The 23,429-nt window shown below is 40.0% G+C and overlaps 1 protein-coding gene across 13 annotated transcripts in view; it reads left to right on the top strand.

Annotated features, from left to right (window-relative positions):
- TENM3 (teneurin transmembrane protein 3) overlaps positions 1–23,429 on the top strand; it is a 704,125-nt gene that overhangs the window by 419,924 nt on the left and 260,772 nt on the right. The gene's annotated exons all lie outside the window — the stretch shown is intronic.

The raw sequence follows: 23,429 nt of genomic DNA on the forward strand, positions 1-23,429 counted from the left end.
TGTGAGACTTTCGTGTCCCAGGAATAAGAATGCTATAATAAGGAGGACCGGAATAAACTTTTGAGCCTGATCAAGACAGAGGTTCATTACTGTACTGAGCTCTCAGCTAGTGGAAAGTAAGAAAAAGTTTATGGGCACTCACAGCACTACAGCGGTTAAAGGCAATTGAGTGTTTGTATTATAAATTCAGATTTTGATTAATTGATTTTAATTCATACTGGGATAAAACTTGGCATCCACCTTCTTTTCCTGTCCTCTTTTTCCAAAGACTATTGCTGTTTTCATTAGAAAGACAAAGCCCTGATGCTGTCAGAACTTCAATCCTTTTTCCTTAGGCAAGTCTCTACCTCTATAAAGCATTCGGGATCAAAAACTCCTGGGCCCCTCAGAATTTTTATGCAATCCTGGAAGCAATCTTTCCTCAGGTTTTTGGGAAATCGTAGTTATGGTTTGTACCAGGGAAGCTCCATTTACTGAATCATGTGGGCATGGTATAGGATCATCTGCTCTTCCCTTATCTGCCTTCTGGGGAAATGGGGTTTATCTCTCTCTTTGTCATTCCAGAGTATGGGGATGTAGAAACTAACAGGTTCCATGTACCACATCAATTCTTCTCAGTATTCCTGTTCAATCGCTAGGGGCAGAGATGATTGACTCTCTACTTTATCTATTCTAGTCATACAGTGGCTCTAAATATGATTCCCACAGACATGCCACTCAATATGATTCGCCCCAGAACTGACAAGGCAGCAGCTGTATCATTGCTAATCAGAGCTTTCTCACACTGCGAGCATGAAAAATGAGAACTATTATTATTTATATTATAGTGTTGTCCAAAATGTGTTAGGTGCTGCATAGACAGATAGCAAGACACAGTCTCTACTCCAAAGAGTTTGTAATCTGTAAAGACAAAGGAAGCAAAGGATAAGGGAAAGGGGATACAATAATGAGGCAAAGCCATGGGTCCTGATAGGTACACATCTTGTTAACCTCCACCCTGTTCAATAAAATTCAAAACCTCGTGGAGCTAACTGTAAATGTACTGATGGTTTTAGATGATGGTGCTGATATGGATTTCTTGGAGTGATTTGAATATGGTGAGGGTGGAGGCTTAACGAGTAGCTTTTGGAAGTTCATTCCAAGCATGGACTAAGGACTAGAGACTTTTATAAGAAAAGGAGATGAAAGAGGTACTGGGGCTGGCAGCACTGATGGTGATAGAAGAGGAAGCGTGACATGAAAGGTAACCAAGTGGTCATGTGATGTCTGAGGTACAATCCTGAAGGAGGGGAAAATAAGTTTGAATATGATTCTCTGTGCAATCAGGACCTAGCAAAGTAACTCAAAAAAGGGAGTAACATGACTAAAATGCTGGCTGAGAAAAATGGTTTTGGAGAGAATACTATAAACCGATTGGAAGATGAGGGAGGTTAGAATTTAACAATGAACTGGCAGGAAGGGATTGAAGTAGCCAAGATGGTAGATAGGATGTGGATGTTGATATGGCGATTGGGAGAGAAAGAAGGAATAGGTTTTCGCATGATTTGGTTGTGATCTGCATGTGTGGAGATAAGAAAAGGGGAGGAGATGAATTTACGGATTAAGTTGGTGGGGTGGTTGGCGGTGTTGATCGATACAGAGAACGAAGAAATATGGAGGAGATTCTTTAATTCATGTTGTTGTACCTACTAGTAAATCATGAGTATTGCCAAGCATTATATCACAAGCTTGAAATGACTGGTATTGCAAAGGTACTCTGAGTCTCTCCAAGGCTAGAGTGTAGACTTTGTTGGTCAATGCATGCTTCTTTTTATTAAATGTGTTAGCCTCTTTCCATACAGTAGCCACTCATACCTCCTTATTAATTATAATTGCTATGGAATAACCTCTTGGCTAGAAGTACTACTGCAATAAGAAGTGCTAAAGATAAAGGGACATTTCCTTGTCATCTGAAGGCTGTCTTGGGGAAGAGGTGGTACATACAGCTATGGATAAACTGGAAATGAGCATAAAAACAATAGTCCATAGCATTATCTGAATACTGAGCAATATATCAGGTATAGCTAGAATAGATGCTGCTTTACTGTAGCTCATGTGACTTAACTGTTTCACAATTTAAGTTGCTTCATCTTCATTGAGGATCTAGAGACGGTTTGATACCAGGCTTTTTAAGGAGAGCATTAGTATAGCGACCAATGTAGTGCAATCTGCCCCTGCAAAAAAAACAACAAAAACACTTTTAAAATGAAACAGAATATGTAGAAAACAGACGACCAACAATAATAATAACAATAATAATAATAATAATAATATAATGTGAATAACTCAATCACATCATGTACTATTGTATTGTTCTTTATGATGAATAATTATCTGCTGTCTCTGCTAATCACAGTTTCTTTTTCTTTTCTAAATGAATTGGTTATTTCATTTACAAATGTGTTACCTGTATGTATTTATTTTTCTTTCTAATAGAATTCTATACTAAGTATTATGTATATACTTGAAATATAGTCGATTTCATAAGACTTTGAATATTATAATTTATATCACAACCTTCGAAATGATATCTGATACAAAAGAGCAGTTGCAGTGTTTAACTTTTCTTCAGTTTGCATAGCAAGAACGGTAACTGATTAATCATTTTCATTCAGAAGAATTCTGTATTTTGTTGTTGTTACTCTGTTCCTGCTCATCTCAATACACAATTTCAGCAACAGTCAAAGGTTTTAATATTAAAACTGCATTGACATCCTATTCTGTTTGCAAGGATTTGACATAAAAGTTATTCAGTGAGTTGTTTCTAATGCAGTATACAAAATTCTGAGTAAAAATTGACACATCTGGTTATATCCACTTGAAATGGTATGTTTGAATGGATTTTATTTTAAGCTTGTAACAATTATTTAGACAACCATTCCATCAAAATTATAAATACACAAGCTAAGGAAAAGAATGAGTCTTGTATAACCAAACAAAAACAAGGAAATATAGAGTTAAAACTGCTACTTCATGTCTCCCTTTTTATATTACAGACCTTATAATACACACAATTAGATCAATTACTCATGACAGTGAGAGGAAATATATATGAACCGAGATGGATACCATATGATGTTTTTAAACCCATGAAATACCAGGGCACAAAAGGATGAATTAAAGATAGTAATTTTCAGCTCTGCATTTCCTTACTTCTGTTATTTGGTGGCATACGTTTTATATGATCTGCTTCTTTGAGAAAGAATCTGTTTGGCCTTCCTCTAAGTATTCCTGCTCGATCTTACTCCGTAGCATAGCACAAAGAAACTGAGTGTATCTCATAAAATCGGTTCTTTTGTGCCTGTATCCATGTAGGCAGGCAGAATCAGGCCGTTAGCTAACTTTTTTAAGGGTCACTCTCTCATAATCTATGATTGCATTAGATCTTTGTGTAAATCATATGGGGTATTAATGTAATGTAATCTTGTCTGAGAAGCTATTAAAACTGAAAGTATATTTTACAGAGGAAGAGGGGAACAGAATAAGACGTTTACTTCTTGTTTCTTATCAGTGTGCACTCATGGTAGACTCTTTGGCCATGGAGATTTATGAAGGACGATTTGGGGAAGGGAATAATCTTGAAGATCATGTGTAATAAAGTACATGAGCAATTTTTACTTTTATAGTATAGTGGGTGCAGACCTTTTTGTGTAGTAATTGTTATCTGGTAGGTTTTAACAGGTATTGAGAGCTGCATCTTGAAAGTATAATGCTAATAATAATAAATTTTTTTTTCAGGAACCCACAGGCTCATAAAGGATGGCTTCAGCAATTTAGATTAAGAGTGGTTGCCTTTGAATTTGTAGAGTAGTCAAATGGGATTATGCTTTCATGGTTTTTCAAACATATGGAAAACCTGTCTCTTGATAGATTTGGATGGCTAGTTGGCATTTCTCTCATCTTTGAACATAAGTTCAGTATTTTGGAAGTTGTAGCATAAGAGGGTTTGTTACCCTTGGTTTCAGAAATGCATGAATGATAATTTTCTCTTTTGGGGAATTGTTTGATTATTTGTTTTTGCATGCAGGGAGGCTAAAATTTGTCCTGGACCCATTCTCTTGTGCACCTTCCTTTTTAGATTAGACCTTTTAAGAGTAATTGGTGTGGCTTTTTTTTAATTACTCTAAAGTGGTCAGGTTGGCAAAGAATTAAAGATGACTGTTTTATTGTTACAGGAGTTTGTAGTTAACAGTGCAAGGAACTTTCTGTTCACTAGATCATAACTTTCTGAAAAATTGTTTTGGACTGAAATTTTTCATGTGTGGTCTAGGGCCAAAGAGATGTTTTTGAAACTCCATTTAGCCTTTTTTTGAATTGGGTAAAAAAGTGGGGGACTTTGTTCCATTTTTAAAAGAAATATTAAGTCTGCATTCTTATTCTTTTTTCATGTAAATGGATAACTCAAAACCATCCGAACTTTAAAACTTCAAATTTCACGTGCTGTTAGGTCTTAGTGAGGTACTGTGAAGTCTGAGTTTGAATAAAAAACAGTTTATAAAATTAAAAGCAGTCATAGGTTTCATACTCAGTCAAAATGTTTTCCATTGTAAGTTGCATAATTACCTACAGTGGAATGGAGTTTTTTTTCCTTTTTTTTTTTTTTTAATGTGTAACTGCATAGTGCACTAGCGGTACAGTAGGAATTTCCTCACAACTGAAAATAGTCTGACCATAATCTTAGTGTTCAGAAGAAAACCAGAAAGCCAGATTTTAAGAGTTTAACTCCTAAACAAAGAGGCCAGATTGTCAAAGATGCTCAGCACTCACTAGCTTCTGTTGCTCTGAGTTAGCTTAATGATACCTAAAGAGAACTGTGTTTTGGGTTTTTTTGTTTTTTTGTTAAATCTGACCCTAAAAGATCACCTCCAGTCTGCTTAAATGTTGCTGCTTTCTCTGCTGATTCAGTGGTAAGCCTGCCTTGGTGATCATATTGTGGACTTTCATTTACACATTCCAGCTTCCGGCCTGAAGTGCTGTATTTTGTTTCATAGATAGGAGCACTCTCTCTACATGGACAAAGCTGATAAAGCTGTGTTCCAGCAGAGTAATAAATTACATGCTAGATATAATGAGACATCAGTGTCTAGTAAGTGTTCTGTTGCTCATAAGGATGCTGCTATATGAGACAACAGTTAATAATTTTCTGTTAATTCTCTTAATTCCCCCTCAAACAACTTTGTTAATATACAGTTGTATGGAAATACTGTTAAAGAAAAGAGAGCTCATAAGAGCACTTGTTGGTTTGTTGTTTTTTGGGGGAGTGGGAGTACCGAAGGGGGGAGGGGAAGGGGTAGGGAAGGGCCTTTGAAAATCAAGAGGTTAAGAGCTAAGATTCTAAAAATAAAGTTAACTCTGAAATATATCCCCACCCATATGTACCAGAAACACTAACCATTTCTTTCATGAAGTTTGTCTGCATTTTTCAGAATTATACCAGCTTAGTGTTTCATTAGTGATGGTGCTTTTTTTCTTCTTTATGATTAATTGTGGGTGTGATTTCCTGAGGGCCATAATGTCCATTAAATTGTAACTATTGGAGGCTTTTATTTATTATTTGGGGGGTATGGTACAGGGAAGTCTTTGGCCAAGCCAGCTCTCTGGACCATAGCATAAGAAAGAGATGTGGGAGAGTCCATCTGTGAACAGTATATGGTAGCTGATAAAAGGTTAATAAACCATTTGTGGTCATTAAAGATCCCATGGCATTTTTGGTAAGAGTAGTGGAGTTCTCTTTAGGATTCTTGCCACAATTTAACTTGGGTAACTACAGTTTGCCTACTTTAATTCCGCCTAAAATTTCAGTGTTTATGACAGCAGTTGTAAATCCCTTGGGGCAGAGACCATGCCTGTAAAGAGCCAAATGTAATGTCAGTGCTTAGGAAGCAAACAAGTAATTTTAAATATTGGAAATTATATTCTTCACTACCTCTAGTAAACTGGTTGTATACTTTTTCTGCGTATTGTTACAGTTGCTGCATCCCAAAGGTACAAGTTGGTCATAATCAGAAAATGACCCTAGGGGAGAGGGTGAGATCCTCATCCATGCTCTGGTCCCTTTGCGCTGACTAAATGGCTCTAAATCCCTAACCATCTAGTGAAAAAGTCCTCTGGTTCAGGCATTGTAGAGAAAAGCCAGAAGGCAGCCTCCCAGTGACTCTGGGGGTAGGGAGCTTGCTTGACAGTAAGACATCCCCATCTGGAGTAGGATGACAGCAATATTGCAGCCAGTAAAGCCATAATTTAGGCTGTCTAAACTACCATTTATGTCACTCAAGGATGTGAATAAGCCAAGCTCCTGAGTGACATAAATTACACTGACCTAAGTGCTGGTGTGAACAGTGCTATGTCGTCGGGAGAGCTTCCACTACTCATTGGAGGTGGATTAATTAAATCAATGGGAGAGCTCTCTCCTGTCGGCTTGGAACGACTACAGTAGAGCCCTTACAGCAGCGCAGCTGCATCTGTGCAGTTGCACTGCAGTAAGCGCTCTAGGGTAACCAGAGCTTTAGATATCCCGGATGCCTATCTAAGTTACATAGGGGTCTGCTGTAGCCCCTGGAGCAGCAGAGACTAGTGAGGGTGCAAAGGTGGTTTAAAAGCTCCTTATTTGTCTTCCCCCTGGGCTGCGTTTCACACATCATCCTTGCAAATAGGGAAAGGGTCAAAAACAGATAGCCATAAAAACTCGAAACCAGTTTTTCTCTGTGGAATCCTTGGAAACTGAGAAATAAGACCATATCCCGGTAAGGAATTCTTGCAGCATGTTTTCAGTAGTTATAGCTGGGTCAGAATATTTGGTGGCTTCTTTAGAACACTTTTACATTGTCTTGTCCCTTTGCAAGAAAACAAGCACAATTCCTGCAGATTTGACTTAGTGATCGTAGCCTGCAAGTTTAGCCAGTCTCATATCATACAGAGGTTTCTAAGGAGCTTTGCTGTATGAGATTATTCTCTTTTAAATAAAAGACTTGAAGATTGCCATCACAATGGTATAAAAATCAAAGAATAAAGCAGCATTCCTACTGTGAGTGTTGGTACTTCTCCTCCTTTAGAGTTAAGTAGGAAAAGAAAAAATAAATTAAAGACGTATATTGTTAGCATTTTTTAGTGGCTCCTCCTCAGATTTCTTCTCCTGGGAGGAGGGAAATTATCTGATTCTGGAAACGGAGAGTCTTGTGAATCATTCCCAACTGGTTTTGTTTTTTTAAGCAGAAGCAAAAAGTGGGGGGTCTCTAGGTACTGGAAGTGAAAAGCAGAATTTTAAAAATACTTGGAAAAGATTTTCCTGTCAGCTTCCAAACCAGACCTAACTTAGCTCCAGGTATCTTAGAAATCCTCAGGTACATAGGTTAATATAGGGTTATGCCTGAAAATTGATGAACCAGATGTGCCACAGGAGCACTCCATCCTAAATTTGTGCTAATAAAAATATCACTTTTCATGGATCTAGAGATTAAAGAAGCATTTCCTCTCAAATCACTTTTTGGGACATAAGCCAATATGAGTTATCCTGAAAAAAAAAAAAAATGGCAGAGCCCAAGTAGTTTACAAACCTCAGGACTACTACAGGTCAAGATTGAAGGTGGTAACACTTAACAGACTTATCTGTCACATCACAGAGGAAATGTCTCAGATCTGTTTAGAGAATCGATATATAAATATCCTTGTAAAACCTAGCCACAGTTTATGCTACCATCTCCAGTATACTTGTCAGTTACATTTCCAGGACATGAATTTTTTTTCTTTACTCTATAAACAGTACCAAGAGTATTTAGCAAGAGCTGGATTATAATCCTACAGTCCTGCCTGAGTAAAATAGCTGTGCAGCTCTAGGAGAAAATCAGGGTTCAGATTATCATTCAAAGTTAAGATAAATCAACTAAAGCTGCAAGGTCAATGCTATGCTGTGAAGTCATAACTGCACCAGCATGCACCCTACTGTAGACACAGCATTCACTTACAGAAGGAATTTTCTGTTAGTGTGGGAGTACCACCTCCCCAAATGGTGTTAGCTACATCAAGATAAGCCCTTTTTAGTTGACATAGCTACATCTACACTGGGGGTTTTGTGGGCATAGCTGTGTTGATCAAGGATGTGTTTTTTTCACAACCCTGACCCAGGTAGCCATGCCACCATAACTCTTAAGAGCAGACTGGGTCTAAACTACAGCAAATTAAGGCCACTTTCCTTCTGATTGAGATCATCCACACAAGGTATTAATGTGATTTAAATTATGCTCATTAATTTCAGTTCACTTTAGTTGATGCATCTTAACTTTCCTAAAGTTCCCCCTGTAGACAAGCTGTCAGGGAATCTGCTTTCATTTACTCCTCCTGCTCCCATGTGTGGGCTGGTGCACTGAGAGTATGCAAAGGCTTTGCCTGCTGCCCACTCAGCTGCACTCATCCTGTGCAGGAACCAGTCATGCAAGTAGCTTGCACAGGAGAGTACGGGGGCTTCTTACACACCTTCCTTCCTGCACAGGTGTGCAGGTGGGCTCATGATTGAGCCTCAAGCTGTTAGTGGCTTTCAGTGCGTTTCACATGCCTCAGATATGCACTTATATATGTGCCTAGATATTCAATAGAATTCTAAGTTTAGTACAATTACTGCCCATGTTCATGGACCAGAAGTGCATTGTGAATGGTGTTTGGGTTCGATGGAGCTGGAAGTGTGTGATTAAAAGGACAGGTCCTTTGGTGCCCATGAAAGGCTGTCTACAGATATGATTCACCCCACTCCAGTTATACAGTACTCCTAGGAGAAACCTCTGACAAGCCAGATGGCGATGTTGGGGCTTAAATCCCCGCAGGGGTTCTGAATGGGCTTTTCTCAAATAAGCACCTCCTTGAGGGTAACTGGGGGAAGCTCCTGTTCCTTCTATCTGCCTGGGTTAATGAAGAGCAGCTGAGCATAATTAGGCTTGGAGCCTTAAAAAGGAGCTGGGCTTCCTTTCAACAAAGAAACAGTTGGGGGCTACTTGTTTGGAAGAATCCAGGACAGGGAGTTCCAAAGACACAAGAGCTACCCTATTAATATTGTTCTGGTTCTTAAAGATAATTCATCTGCATAAAGGGATGTGGCTAGAGATTTTGCTAGTCTATTTTCTTTTGGTTGCACCAGAAATAAAATCTGTCTATAAATCTCAAACACCAGAGATATTTTTCTTTGTTTAACTTTGGACTCATGCTGAGTTTCTGTCCAGCTGTGGAGGCCTTGATTGCCACAGACTGCTATGTCATGCATACTAGGTTTTTTCAAAATGTGGCCATTGCGAGTGGTGCATTAAATTGCTCTGACTAACTGTATCGGTTAAGGCTCAGATCCTGCAAACTCTTTACAGGCAAAACTCCTATTTAAGGCAGGGAAAAGGGTTGTCTGAATAAAGACTGCAGGATTGGGCCCTTAGCAGTCTGCTGAGCAACAGCTGTTAACGTTTTTAAAACCACCAAAAATACCCCCAAACACAGAGCCCGTATTTCAGAAATGAGTGCGACTTTGTGTGCATAATAAGTTTTTCTTTATACATTTCTAATTTTTTCACAAGTCAACATTGGTTGTAGAAATTGTGATTATTATAAAAAAAACATTAGGTCAGCATTTCTATCCCCTTCTGGGGAACTAGTTGTTCTTTGTTTTCAAATGAATCCAGTCCATTATAATTTTTACGAAGTTTCAGCTTCCATCTTCCACAGAAGAAACTGCAATTTTGTAAGTTCAAATACATGTCAAAGTAATACACCTCTTGCATTTAGATATAATAGCCTTTTGCATAGAAGCTTGTTAAAGTTAGATGTCATATTTATTTCAGATTTACATCTGAGTTGTAGTGACAGTTCATTAACACCAAGAAGGATCTGAAACTTGGAAAATTCACTTCCCAATTCAAGGATCATCATAACTTAGGTTTAAAAAAAAAAACAACCTGTGGTTCTCGTCATAGACAGTCTTACATATCTGAGAGTATTTATTGTTAAAGGGACATGTGGCATACCGTTATTTTCAGCGAGATGAGATGACTATAGGAAAATCTATACTATTTTATCTTTCTTTTATAAGTATAAGGGATTGGTTATGCCTATTTTTTCTTGGGGAGCTGCTTCCCACTAACTACAATGGTTACCACCAGTATTAAAGCCATAGATAAAAAAGGAATGAATAATCATTCTTTGTATGTACTTTTCAGTAGTGCTATTTTCATGTAGAGTTTTAATTAAGAGATAATTGTCACCACAGGATGACTGCAGAAGGCTGAAGTATCCAACAGAGATATAAATGCCAATGCCAAATCATACAGGCTGGATAGTATACATGGGGTCTATAATATAAAATGGATTTATAATTAAAAGTCACTTATTACAAACGTAGCATGTTATATGAAGTAATGAAAACATCTAAAATCTAGTAATTTTGTGAGATAACATATGACCTACCCATTTTCATTAAGCTAAGCTGCATGCAATATATCTGCAATTGGAAATTAGAATTTTGGGAGTGTAGTCAGTAAACTTTTTAAGTACAATATAGATGCTTTATTAGCTGAAGTGTACTTACAGTTTCAGCATGCTGGGAAGTCATGGAACAGATTGCATTCTGTAAGGCTGAAACTCTCTTCTGCTTATGTGAAAATGTTCTTGTTTCTGATTAATTTATCTAAAAGAAACATTAATTCTTACTCTCACAAACCAGTGGCTGTCTGATCCTGGTTTTGTAAGATCCTATTCCCTTTTTTAAAAAAAACCCTATCTGTCCTCTCTATTCTGATGAGGTAACTCCATTTGACCAGAGTAACAATAAACTAGTGTATGTCTGTATATATGTATGTATATATATGTGTGTTAATAGAAATGTATTTATTATATACATACATACATACTAGAGAGAGAGAGAGAGTGTCATAGGTATGCATTGCATATTAATACCATTAAAAATAAGGGTGAAATCCTGGCCACATTGAAGCCAATAGCAAAATTCCCACTGACTTCAGTGGAGATACAGGATTTCTCTGTCTCTGCTTACATAAGTTATAGTTCAGTGGCCCGGTCCTACTGTCCTTGAAGTCAAAAGGTACTTTTCTGTTGACTTCAACATGAGTAAGATTAACCTCTAAGGGTATATGTGATGGGATCCCGGGGTGAAACCTGGGACTGTTGTGCCCCCTTATCTCTCCAGCCTGGGATGTCTCTCACAAAGCTTTGCTAGTGACAAGCAGCAAACCCCTCCAGGCACTATTATCACTCAGCACAACTGCATGTGGAGCCCCACACACAGCTAGATTGCATGAATGCTCCCAGAGCCACTCATGAATCACACAGAGAAAAGCACCAGCCAAACTTCCAGCCTTGTATCTCAGGAATATACTGTCTTGCATGGCTCAAAACAAGCAGTGCAAATTTATTAATTGGTTCACCACTTCATCAGAGGAAAGTGGATATACACTAGCCTTTGTAAACCTGAACAGATTTATCACATACTTCACGCAAACTCACTGATAAAGATAAACAGTTAAACAAATGTATTGATTACAAATGATAGATTTTAAGTTATTATAAGTGACAGGCAAAAAGTCAGAGTGGTTACCAAAATAAAATAAAATATAAGCATGCAGTCTAAGCTCTCAACCCTATTAGACTGGGCAACAACTAGATCAGAGGTGGGAAAACTGCAGGACCCTCCTGCCCGGCCCCTGAGCTCCTTGCCCGAGAGGCTAGCTCCTAGTTCCTCCCCTGCTGTTTCCCCCTCCCCCACAACCTCAGTTCACTGCACTTTTGGCACAATGCTCTGGGTGGTGGGGCTGCGAGCTCTTGTTGGGCAGCGCAGCTTTAGAGCCACAACCTGACCCTGTGCTCTGGGGAGTTCGGGGTGGTGGTCAGGGGCGGGGGTATGGATGGGGTCAGGGTGGTCAGAGGGTGGGGAACAGGGGGATTGAATGGGGACAGAGGTCCAGAGGGGGGAGTCAGGAATGAGAGGAGGGGTTGCATAGGGCAGCGGGGTATCCGGGGGCAGTCATAGGACAGAGAGCGGGGGTGGTGGGTGGGCAGGAGTCCTGGGGGGGGCTGTCAGGGGGCAAGAAGCAGGGAGGGTCAGATAAGGGGCTGGGACCGGGGCTGGGCCATGCCTGACTGTCAGGAGGCACAGATTCCCCTAACCCGCCCTCCATATAATTTCAGCAACCCAATGTGTCCCTCAGGTCAAAAAGTTTGCCCGCCCCGGTGTAGATTAAGCAGTTTTTCTCACCCCACTGGATATTGCAGTTCATTGTACAAAGGTTTCACCCTTGAAACCTGGGCCAGTCTCCTCTGTTGGAGACTTCAGTCTTCTGAGTGTCCTCCTTGCTTGCAGCATAGGTGGGGGAAAGAAAAAGGCACAGCATTAGGCCACTGTGTTCTGTTTTATACCCTTAGTCCACGTACTTGGAGAACACAGGTCCAGGCATGTCTAGTTGGCATTGCTGAGTCCCCAGGCAACATAAAGCAATTCCCCTGCTGTGGCCTTATGCAGGTGAGTCATTGAATTGTAACCGCCTTGCTGTACAATGCCTATTGATGGTTGTTTGACGCCCGCCCGGACGTTGGTTACTTTCCTTGCTGTTGTCTCTGTGGCGCTAATATCTGGCTGATTCCCCAACTTACAGCGTGTTTTACTGACAACCCCAGAACACAATCTCATGACTTCTTATACACTAACAATATACATATTTAGATAGGACAGTGATTTTTGGTGGATCATAACCTTTCTCGTGATACCTCAGATATGCAATATCACAATTATATATAAATAAAGAATATAGGTATAAATAAGGTTACAGGGTACTCCACCAAGGTATAGAATTCAGAGTATGTCTATACAGCAAAACAAACAAACAACCCCCACCTCCCAAAAAAACCCAACAACCTCATGGCAGCAAGTTTCAGCACCTGGGTCAACATACTGGAACTCACAAGGCTTGTGCTCAGGGGCTAAAAGTAGCTGTGTAGATGTTCAGGCTTAAGCTGGAGTCTAGGTTCTGAGATCCTCCCCCCACATATATTGCTCTTAGTACTAGCAGTTGTATATGTGCATTATATATTAGATTTATGCATGATAGGTGAGATCAGAATAATGGACATTCATTTTTATAACCAGTGAAAAAACTAGCAAAATAGTAATGGATCTGAGTGCATAATTAAGAACTACATTTCACTTCATGTCAATTACTAATAGTTTTTGTTCCAAAAGTTTTATTCAGCCCATTTATTGCATATAGAACAAATGATCTTTTTATGATGAATCTCTGTCAACAGGAATTTAGTAAATTTAGGAAGATTTTGTGATGTTTAGTCTCTGTATTGCATGAACCTGAAAAGTCTCCTGCCTCCCCTCCTCAATAAAAAAAGAAAAGAAAAGAAAAGAAAAATCTATGAATTTTTGCAATGTAAATAAAATCTGAAGTAAAACAGGAGTTTTATGTACTTTTGTAATGTCACATTTTTAGCATAGTATGCTGTGCTAAAGGTCATTTATGATACAAAAAGTTCATAGATGAATAGATTTTAGGGCTAGATAGGGAACTTCTAATCGAACCCTTCGTACACACTGTCAAGGTTCCTTTCCCACTCTGAACTTTAGGGTACAGATGGGGGACCTGCATGGACACTTCTAAGCTTAATTACCAGCTTAGATCTGGTATCGCTGCCACCATCTCCAAGCACTACTTGTCTTCCCTGGGTAGCCTTGAGAGACTTCACCAATTTCCTGGTGAACACAGATCCAAAACCCCTTGGATCTTAAAACAAGGAGAAATTAACCATCTCCCCTCCTTTCTCCCACCAACTCCTGGTGGATCCAGATCCAAACCCCTTAGATCTTAAAACAAGGAAAAAATCAATCAGGTATTAAGAAAAAGGCTTTTAATTAAAGAAAAGAAAGGTAAAAGAAACACTCTGGGAGAGATTAGCATACCAGCTACTCTCACAGACAACAGATTCAAAACACAGAGGATGTTCCCCTGGGCAAAAACCTTAATACACACAAGAATACCCAAATTTGATAATTCCCTTAGTGGTACCAAGACAAGTTACAAAGAAAATAAACATAAACCTATTTATCCCTTTCTAAAACTTACTACTCTGAAAAGAGGCTGGTTCCTTGATCTTTTTCACTCCGGCTGAAACTGAAACTCAAACCAAAGGAAAACTTCCCTCCTTCCTTTTGAAACATTTTGTTCCCCCATTGGTTCCTCTGGTCAGGTGTCAACTAGGCTAGGTGAACTTCTTAACCCTTTACAGGTAAAAGAGGCATTAACCCTTAGCTATCTGTTTATGACACACACACAGCAGCAGGGGTTCCTCTCCCTTACTTTTCTTCAATCTTATTTTCTCTTAAACATAGTGTTTCTAACATGTTCAATACTGTTTTTTTCTGAAATACATCTGGTAATCATACAGTTGTAATTCATGTACGCACTGTTCCAACTTGAAGCAAAGTGCTTTGCTAGCATGTGACTGATAACAGATCGAAGATGAAAGCTGAGTAATTCCTTGGAGTCAGTGTTTTTCTTTGTTATAATACATTTCTTTTATCAATAAACTTTTAACTGCCTCGTTGATTCTCTGTGTTGGATTAGCCCATGGAGTTCTTTACTGTCACCTGGTGATTTGGTTCAAGATGGAGCATTGTAGGCCTGGATATGGAGTCTTCAAGTTAAATATGAGAGTAACTCAATTCTGATCCATTTTATGTGAGTTGGTTTTGACCTTAGGCTCCTTGCAAGGTGCTAGTGTGCATGTGTAGGGCCTGGTGTGGGGACACCTGTCCTAGGTGGTTGGTCTATTGTGTGAGTGAAGTTCAGGATTTTGCCCCAGTACCATATGCAGCTTGTATTTAATTTAAGTTGTGGGGCAAAATTTTGAAAAGCTAATGACTTAGGAGCCTGAGTCCCATTTTCAAAAGTGATGTAGGCATTTGGAGCCTATGGTTCATCGAAAGCCAATGGGATCCTTATAGCCTAAACCACTTTTGAAAATGGGCTTGGGCTCCTAAATTACGTAGCTGCTTTTGAAAGTGTTACCCACAGTCACTACTTTTGCACCATGGCTAGTACTTCCTTATCCTTTCCGTTACTATATGTCAAATGATTATAGACAATTACACTGTTTTCCCTTTGCCACCTGTTTGATAAGTTTTTCTTATCCTGTTACTTTCTTTCAGCTTTTTCATGTGGGACATGGCCTCTACTGCCACTTTGATAACTTATCATTAATTAGGACTGCAGAGTTTTGCAGATCTTTTCAGTCTCTTCAGTTTACCAAAGTCCCTTCTTTATTGTGGGGCCCAAAACTGAACTCAGCACTATTTTTTGCAACAGAAGTACATTCTGCGTGTGTTTAATTTATCCATTATCACCTCCAGGTATATTTCTGCATTAATTCTCTTCATCTAGTCAGCTTTCTTCTGGATTTTATTTCTTTCTTGGTTGGAAGTGGGAAGGGGCAAGTATTATTTCCATTCCACGTTTATTTTCTTTCTCCTATATTGTATCAGTCCCCACTGGACTTAACTCAGTTTTCCAAACACTGCAGATTTTTCTGTAGTTTTGCTTAGGGTAAAATGTTCAGAAGTATCTACGTTATTTAGAAGCCTTTGAAAGTTATATACCTTCAAATATGATGATATTAACAAATTATGTAATTAATCTTCCAGGTTATTCATTAATATTAAAGAATATTAGTCCCTATATAGAGGTCTGTGCAAAAATTGCTTAATACTTATCCTAGTTTGATTATGTGAATGTTTGATCCCTGTTTAGTAGGAAAGTTCAAATACCAAATAGTAATTTTATTAGCTGCTGGGAGATCTTCTATAGGAATGTCATCAGAATTTCCAGAGGCCAGTCAGTAACCCACTGAAAGATCAGATGGACAGTCTAAAGTTGAGGTGTGACTGGGCAAAGGAAAAAGGGAAAAGGATACTATTTTCTTATTAGCACAAAACTTTTGATTAATTTGCTGGCAGCACTAGGACAAAAATAATTGTTTGGGGGATTGTGGGGGGGATTTTTCCTGCTGTTTATCTCAGTGTATCTTTCTTCTTTGTTGTCTGAATAAGACCCTATGGGTGCTGTAGCTATGCCCCTACAGTGCCGTAGTGTAGACTCTTCCTACTGCACTCAAAGGGGTTTTTCCATTGCAACAGATAATTCACATCCCCAAGTGGCAATAGCTAGGTTGACAGAAACATTCTTCCATTGACCTAGCCTTGTGAACATTGGGGGTTAGTTTAGCATAGCCGCAGTACTATTGAATACATTTGAATAACCGAGGAAATTTCCAGTGTAATTGATGGACAACATATTTTTTCAGATAATAGTGTTTTGGATAATTAAAGTTTACATAATCAAGTCCACTTTCAAAAAATAAGCAGCAGCGCAGGTTACCAGAAAGTCAGCCATAAATGCATTGCGAGAAAATTTGATGACACTGCTGACTTAATAGCTCTTCAGCTCGTGTCCATGCCTTGTTGCCTACTCCTCCTGTGACTTCCTCTTAGAGCCCTGAAAATTTCCATTCTTCCCCTGCATTACTTCTACAGCTAATAACCCTGTGTTTGGCTGACCATTCTGAGCTGGACATGGAGTTACTAGATCAATAGAAGGTGTTCATTGTCCCTTGTGCCAAGTTCTAATCTCACAATTCAGTTCCTTACATAGTAATGTATTGTGCTTCCCACTAGAGAGTTAAGCCAGAAAGAGAAATATGACATGTGGAAAAGCTAAGCAAACAGTTCTGTGGGTAGAATAGAGCAGTTTTACTTCCATGGAAACTGCCCAATTAGATCTTAGTGTCTGGTTAAAACTAAATTTGAGAAATCTGATACATCGTGGGACCTGCTATATTCAGTCTCGAAGAAAAACAAAGGAGTGAAAAAAGCAATACAATGGTAGGAACATGTGAAATGGAAACAGAAAGAGGAGGTAATTCAAGATATTAATATTGACAGTATATTATTAATCTAAAATGTAACATGAGGAGCTTGTACATTTACCCAGTGTAATTTTACTGCTGAGTGCCATTAGATTAAATAATTTGAGGATGAAAAAAAATCCTCTTATTTTTCCATGTTATTTTAATACTGTGTTTTCATCTTGTATATGATAACAGTGCAGGTGAAGCTAATTTTTTAATTTAAATAATACATGTGATGCAGCTACTTGGTTTCCAGACAAAGTGCTCCATCTACAGGCAGGATACCCTTTTATTGAAAAACTTTTCAGTATCTCATTTCACGTAGAATATTAGCAGTATGCTTCTTTTCTAGAACGCAGTAGAGTTTGCAAAATTGATTTTATTTGTTCTTCGACTGTGTGTCAGTATAAATCCCACTGTAGATAGGCATGCATCCTACGGGCATGAAATTAGATTTTTTTTGAATAGCAATGTATATTGGAACTATGCATGCACCTTGTGCCGCCTCCTGCTGCCTGAAGGGGGAAGTGGCTGTGACCCTCCAAGTTCAGTCTTCCTGACTATGGCAGTGCTATTTTTTCTAGTTTAAAATTTACCTTTTCAGTGAAGAATCTCCTTCTCTTCTCCTCCACTTGCCCTCCACCTTCAATACTGCACCCCACCATAAAAAAAGGATGAAGGAAGAAGAAGAGAGACATGCACTCCTGTACACCTTCCGACAAAGCAGAGTAAAGTGCTGTGCACTGACCAACATGAAGAGCTTCAAACATTCTGGATTTAAACCCTGCTCGATCTGCAGCAGATTTATTGGTCTGGTCAATGGGCATAGTCAAAGCCTATTCTTTCTGAGGGACAGCCATGTCCCAGATAGATGTTTGACATGTAAATCCTTCTGCTCAAGAAGTCATAATTCTAGGAATGTGTTACTGAAACTGTATCTATTAGAGCAGAGGTTCTCAACCTTTCTCTTTGTGACACCCCACACCTAACATGCTGTAAAAGCTCTGCAGCCCACCTGTGCCACAAGAACTGGTTTTCTGCCTATAAAAGCCAGGGCTGGTGTTAGGGGATAGCAATTAGGGCAATTGCCTGGGGCCCCATGCCACAGGAAAGTTACATTGCTCAGACTCCAGCTTCAGCCCCAGGTGGCAGGGCTCAGGGAACTGGGCTTCAGCCCCATGCAGTGGGGCTTTGGCTCTCTGCCCTGGGCCCCAGAGAGTCTAATGCTGGTCCTGCTTGGAGGCTCCTGTGAAACCTTCTCAAGGCCCCCCTACGGGGGCTCTAGACTCCCGGTTGAGAACCACTGTACTAGAGCAATCTATGTACACCACTTCAGACCCAGAGAAAGTTAATACTTCCAAAGAACAGTCAAAAGGGTCTTCTTCCATGAGCATCCTCTCAACCACATTGCACAACCAGCAAAAGGAAGGCAGGAAAGACGACACTATCAGAATTGGCACAGGCTACATTGTGAGCAACTGCCTATGCCTTTAGCACCAGACATCTCTACACCAGTAGTGACACCAACAGCTTCAACATTGGCATTGAGCTCAGTGCCATCTCTCCCAGTGCCCACAATGTCATCGTTATGACCTGCACTGGCACCCTGACATAAGGGTAGGACTAAAGGACAGCCAAGTGGAGCCCAAGTTTAGCTTCAGACATCAGGAGTTATGGCTTTGTAAGGAGGAGAAGAAGCTTCATACCTCCAAGGCCAAGGCATCCAAGTCTGCCACTCAGTCAGAAATGATGCATAGTAAACTGGCACTGGCAGAGATGAAGACACCAGTATGACAACCACATCGATTACAGACTCAAGATATGCCTTCATAGAATCATCGAGTTCCTCTCCAGGGACATTGTAGGTACTGGAGCAGCGCCTGGCACCAGGACTTGAGCAGAGGCATATCTTCGTGGCATTGCTGTTTGCAAAATCTTACCCTTCTTCTTCACCATCACCATATTATGCTTTCCCTCTCGCAATGAGCAGGGATGGCTGTCCTCTTCCGCCTTGTAATACCGTAGGGCTATCACATGGCACCAGCATCAAGGGAACCTGACGTGCTTTTGATCAATACCCATATGGCATGCTACCTTGGCTATACTGGGGACTGTCATTGTGAGTATCTTGCAGTGGATTGTCCTCAAGTAAGTCCAGGAAGAGGAGGAGATCAGGCTGCCTGTGAACACTCAGGAGCTGGGGGTAGCAGATGGACAACAATATCCCCAGTGTCCACTGAAAGAATTGTCATTTTTGCCTAATGAGGCAGTTACACTAGCCCCTGTCCTCACAGGTGATGATTTTAAGACCTTTCAGATTTTCCTATCTTGTATCAGAGACCTAGATATCAAATGAGTAGTAATATAAGAGAAATCCCAGAAACTCTTTGACATTAAGACTGCATCAGTCCCAGCCACCGTTCCTCTCCCCGTTAATGAGGGCATACTTGAGCCAGCCAAGGGGCATTTCTACCTGTCCTTCAGAATACATCAGACATGCCCTACATAAACAAAAGGGCTCCTACTCTTCGCCCCTCTGCCTGGAAGCCATCAAATTCTGGGCTTGGAATGTAGTGACCCCAATGGTCCTTCATCCTTTGGGAGCAACAGCCTAGCAAACTTCCTGAGCAGGTAGTCTGTGACCCTTCATGAAAGGTGCTTACACCGGTTTGGCATGGAACTGGTATTCTGTCACTGGAGATCCCCCATATTAGACTTCTTTGATGTCAAGAACAATGCCAAGTGTCAGAATTTGGGCTCCAGAGGAGACCTTAGTTTAGAATCATTGTCAGATGCCTTCTTTCTGCAATGGAACAGAGGCTGCTCTGCGGCTTTCCATTGATTACCCTGATCTCCAGGGAAATTGCCAAGATTAAAAGAGCAAAACCAATCATTTTAATAGCTTCCTATTGACCAAGACAGTTTTGGATGGCAGACTTCCTGCAGATGTCCATTCAGCCCTCAAACCAGCTTCCAGACCATCTGGATCTGATCTCAGTTTCAGGGCCAGCTACTCCATCCAGACTAGACAGAGACTACTCATTACAGGTTCAGGAAATACTTTACAAAGCAGGAAAACATCTACCAGAAGGTTGTACCTAGTGAAAGAAGTTCTCAGTATGCAACCTCACCAGAAGTTCATTCCTAAGCTGATCTCAGATATGTATCAAAACACAGTCAACTGCCTGTCTTTATCCTGAAGCCACACTCTGCACCAAAAGAAAAGAATCAGAGGGGTAGCCGTGTTAGTCTGGATCTGTAAAAGCAGCAAAGAATCCTGTGGCACCTTATAGACTAACAGAAGTTTTTGGAGCATGAGCTTTCGTGGGTGAATACCCACTTTGTCAGATGCATGACAAAATGGGTATTCACCCATGAAAGCTCATGCTCCAAAACGTCTGTTAAAAGAAAAGAAGTTACACACATTGGATGTACCCAGGAGTTTGCTTTATTATATTGACAGGATCACACTGTCGCACTTCTGTTATTAGTTGTAATTGTGCATTGTAAAGGTCAAGCCATCTCTTCACCAAGAATATTGAAGTTGATCATGTACGTTACCAGTTATCTGGTGTACTTCTCCTTCCAAACATCAAGGGTCACTCCATCCAAGCACAGGCTACATGGTGCAGCTACTTCAGAAATGTGCCACTATCAGAAATCAGCAATGTGGGGTAATCTATTGATCTTTGCCAAATACTATGCCTTGAACTCAGTTACTAGATCAGATGCCAAGTTTGGGAGAGAAATCCGTGTTCGTATGATACAGCTGAAACTCCTTATTCCCACCATCTTGAGGGGATACTGCTTTCCAGTGGGATCCATCTCAATATATATTTGAAGAAGAAAGAATGGTTACTTAATCTATAACAATAGTGGTCTTTGAGATGTTGTCAGTGTGGGTCCCTCCCTCATAGAATCATAGACTATCAGAGTTGGAAGGGACCTCAGGAAGTCATCTAGTCCAACCCGCTGCTCAAGCAGGACCAATTCCCAACTAAATCATCCCAGCCAAGGCTTTGTCAAGCCTGACCTTATAAACCTCTAAGGAAGGAAATTTCACCACCTCCCGGAGGTAACCCATTCCAGTGCTTCACCACCCTCCAAGTGAAAACGTTTTTCCTAATATCCAACCTAAACCTCCCCCACTGCAACTTGAGGCCGTTGCTCTTTGTTCTGTCCTCTTCCTGCTCTTCAGAGTTCTCAGGTACCACAGGCTTTGAATTGAGAGAGAACTTGGGGGAGAGGGGCTGCTCCTTCTTTTATGCCCTCACATGGGAGCACAGAGGCACAGAGTGCATGTGCAACCCCAACGGACATTGAGGTTTAAAAAACTCCATGCATAAGGCACATATATAGCTACACTGGCATCCACTTGACTACTACATCTCAAAGACCCACAGTTATTGTGGGGTAAGTAACCATTCTTTATCAGCTGTGGATTTTTAGGTGCCAGATACATCAATATCATTCTCTAGTCTTTATCTGGATGGTTATTTTGTTTATTTGGTTTATGCTTAAAATTGGAAATATATTTCATCATGTGTGCAACAGCTGTGGAATAAGTGTATATATGTTCTTTAATAGGGTTAGTGGCTTAACAGAAAAGGGGACAAAGCAGTAGACGTGATTTATCTTGATTTTAGTAAGGCTTTTGATACAGTCCCACATGACATTCTCATAACCAAACTAGGCCAATGTGGTTTAGATGAAATTTCTATAAGACGGGTGCACAACTGGTTCTCAAAGAGTAGTTATCAATGGTTCGCCATGAAACTTGGAGGGTGTAACTAGTAGGGTCCCATGGGGCTCAGTCCTGGGTCAAGTATTAGTCAATATTTTGCTAACTGAATAGGAGTCATCAGTGTCATGCATTAATGACTTTGATAATGGAGTGCAAAATATGCTTATAAAATTTGCAGATGATACTAAACTGGAAGGTATTGCAAGCATTTTGGATGACAGGATAAGAATTCAAAACAATCTTCACAAATTGGAGAACTGGTCTGAATTTAGCAAGATGACATTAAATAAAGATAAGTGCAAAATACAACACTTAGGAAGGAAGAATCAACTACAAAATGGGGAATAACTGGCACTTCTGAAAAGGATATGGGACTATAATGGATTGCAAATTGAGTATGATTCATCAATGTGATGCAGTTGCAAAAGAGGCTAGTGTGTATTCACAAGAGCGGTGTATATAAGCTGTGGGAAGTAATTGTCCTTCTATAGTCTGCTCTGGTAAGGCCTCAGATGGAGTGCAGAATCCAATTCTGGGTGCCACATCTTAGGAAAGATGTGGATAAATTGGAGAGAATCGAAAAGAGCAATACAAATGATAAAAGGTTTAGAAAACCTCATGTAAGAGGAAAGGTTAAAAAAACTGGGCATATTTGGTCTTGAGAAAAGTAGACTGAGTGGGGGACATAACAGTCTTCAAATATGTTAAGGGGTGTTATAAAGAGGACAATGATCAATTGTTCTACATTTTCACTGAAGGTAGAACAAGAAGAAATTGACTTAACCTAAATCTCCCTTTCTGGAGATTAAGTATTAGGGAAAATTCTAACATACTTAAGCTCTGAGATAGGCTTCCCAGGGAGCCTGTGGAATCCCCATTATTGGAGATTTTTAAGAACAGGCTGGACAAACTGTCAGGGGTGGTCTCGATCCTGCCTCAGCACAGGGGACTTGACTTGATAACCTCTTGAGGTCCCTTCCAGCCCTACATTTCTCTGATTCTATGTTTTAAAGTAACAATGTTAATCTCTTGTTTAGATGGATCTGAAGTTTGATAGGCCCAACATTTCACTGATTTTAAAAGTTAATGTTTGCTTTCCTTTTAATTGGCATTTGTGTTTTGAAATAAGCTATAATTCCTCCCCCTTACATTGTTAAAAATCATTGCTAAAATCCTAGCTTCTCATCAGTGGCAATTCATGTATTACAAACCCGTAGTTCTGGATTTTTGCACATCTGTGATCTCAAGCATAACACTTCATGCTGTCTCTCTACTCATGCCTGTCTTTTCCATTAAAATGAGGTGGGGCTTTTCGGATACAGGAATCTTGCTCTGAAATGTACAAGAATCCTGATTTCTCAATGCTTTCATTCTGCCTGCCCACCTACAAAAGCAGAGCAGACATGCAGAATGGAGGGACGGCGCAATATGTGTGTGCTTGCATGACATAAATATTCATTTCCTCAACCCAAAGCAGAACTATTAGTTTTACTTTTTAGGCCCTCTGGCTGTTACAGTGCCCTTAAAAAAGAAAAGTCAGATTAAAAGAGTAGAAAATAATTTCTTTTGCAAATGCTGGAAAACCAGACCTTTTTATACATAATTAGTTACTTGGGACCTGAGCCTCCTCGCATCTACTACTCAGCATATTCAAGGGGATTCCTTGTGTTACTACTTCCTGCAGTAGTGGGTGACCACAAGA

Source organism: Chelonoidis abingdonii, chromosome 5, assembly GCF_003597395.2.
Source record: "Chelonoidis abingdonii isolate Lonesome George chromosome 5, CheloAbing_2.0, whole genome shotgun sequence".
NCBI classification, from domain to species: domain Eukaryota; kingdom Metazoa; phylum Chordata; order Testudines; family Testudinidae; genus Chelonoidis; species Chelonoidis abingdonii.